The 1,810-nt window shown below is 52.3% G+C and overlaps 1 pseudogene; it reads left to right on the forward strand.

The window, feature by feature from the left end:
* The first annotated feature begins 539 nt into the window (after positions 1-539).
* Positions 540-690, forward strand: LOC130021866 (uncharacterized; annotated as a pseudogene).
* Positions 691-1,810: the final 1,120 nt, after the last annotated feature.

Consider the following 1,810-nt stretch of genomic DNA (forward strand, 5'->3'; position numbering starts at 1 on the left):
AATAAAAAGCAGGATATGAAGCAGTAGAAGAGTGGGTAGGGCATTTGCTTTGTAAGGTGCTGACCTGGTTTTTATTCCCAGCATTCCATATGGTCCCCTGAACACCACAGGAGTAATTCTTGAGTGCAGAACCAGGAGAAACCCCTTGCATCACCGGGTGTGATCCAAAAGGCAAATAAAATTAAATTCAGAAAAAAAACTTTCTACACACAGACACACACTTGTACCCTCAGTACACACACACACACACAAACACACAAGTGTGCACATACGTACCCCTTTTACCCCCAGTACTCACCTCAATACCCAGGGGTCTGCGAGGGCTTTCCAACTTGATGCAGATATGCCTATTCCAACATAGAGTAGACCTGTTAGGATTTTTGCCTTGCTGACACCAATCCATCCTCTGCATCCGTAAGCCCCCAGAATACTGCCAGGAATAATAGCTGAGGCCAGAGCCAGAGCAAGCCCTCGGGGTCTATCTGGGCATGCAGAAACCCCCATTACCCACAGCAAAAATAGGTCCAAAGGAAACTATCATTGGCAAACCCCAGCCACCTGCAGATCCATCGGCCCGGCCTGAACTGACCCACGTGGGCAGCCAATGAAAAAGCCAGATGCCAACAGGGTCTCTTGCCATTGGGGGGCTGCGGATCTGTCCCTCAAAGTGAATCTGGAGATTCTACAGCAGTGAAACTGGGGACATCTGGGAGGGTCTGGATGGCCAAGGCCCCACCCTCTGCAGGTCCCACACCCCGAGGTCTGCAGCCCCCACGCTCAGCCCCACGCCCTGCCATGGCTGCACCAACGCAGAGCTGAAGGCGACCATGGTCGAAGCACCCCCCGGGATCACACACTCAGACCTGCGACCCCTGAATTCTTCCTCTGCCCCCTATGCCCCACAAAGTTCTGTGGCCCCAAAAGACTCCATCGTACCCCAGGAACCGCCTGGATATCTGGTAACACAAGAAAAACAAGTGCAAAAGCAACCCCCCCAGATAGCGAGGCCCGACGCCTCACAGTGTGGAGACCGGATGGCACCTGGTGCTCACGGAAGGTCACCCTAGTCCTGCAACAAGACAAAACACACCTTCACAGTCCTGTCTCCTCGCTTGTGCCCTACCTTGTCCTTTACCCACGTGAACAATGACTCTCAGACCCGCTTCCAGGAAGAGAAGCACCAGGAAGGCCCACTGTGATGTCACTTCCCTTCCTGCCAACAGCCCTAAATGGCCAGACTACAGTGTGAAGAAAACCATTATCCCCACTCAGGTGAATCAGTCGCTGCAGAGAGGTGGATTCACATAAAGGAGAGGAGAGGCAGCCGCTAGAGTTGATGGTCAGCATGGGTGCTCGGGGCTACTCAAGGTCAGGGACTGCTGCTGGAGTTGATCAGGGGAACTTGCAGTGCTGGGGACCAAACCCAGGCATCCCACATATAAAGCATGTGCTTCAGCCCTTTAAGCTATGTCCAGATGTTGCCATCTGAAGAGTTGAAGAATCTGAGGCTCTAGTTAGAAATTTCCAGGCAACTGGGGCTGGAGAGACAGGATAGTGGGAAGGGTGCTTGTCATGCACACATATGACTCAGGGTTCATCCCCAGCACCCCAGAGGGTCCTCTGAGCACCACTAGGGAAGATCCCTGAGAACAGAGGCAGGAGTAAGCCCTAAGCATGACCAGGTGTGAATCTGACACAAAGTAAAACAGAATAAAATCTCCAGGCTGCCTCTTGTTCCCAAAGCCCACATCGTCTCATTTTCTTTTGTGTGAGCTTGTGTTTTCTGTTCTGGACATACATACAGAGCCTT

The sequence above is a fragment of the Sorex fumeus genome, unplaced genomic scaffold (assembly GCF_029834395.1).
Source record: "Sorex fumeus unplaced genomic scaffold, SorFum_2.1 ptg000018l, whole genome shotgun sequence".
In the NCBI taxonomy this organism is placed as follows: domain Eukaryota; kingdom Metazoa; phylum Chordata; class Mammalia; order Eulipotyphla; family Soricidae; genus Sorex; species Sorex fumeus.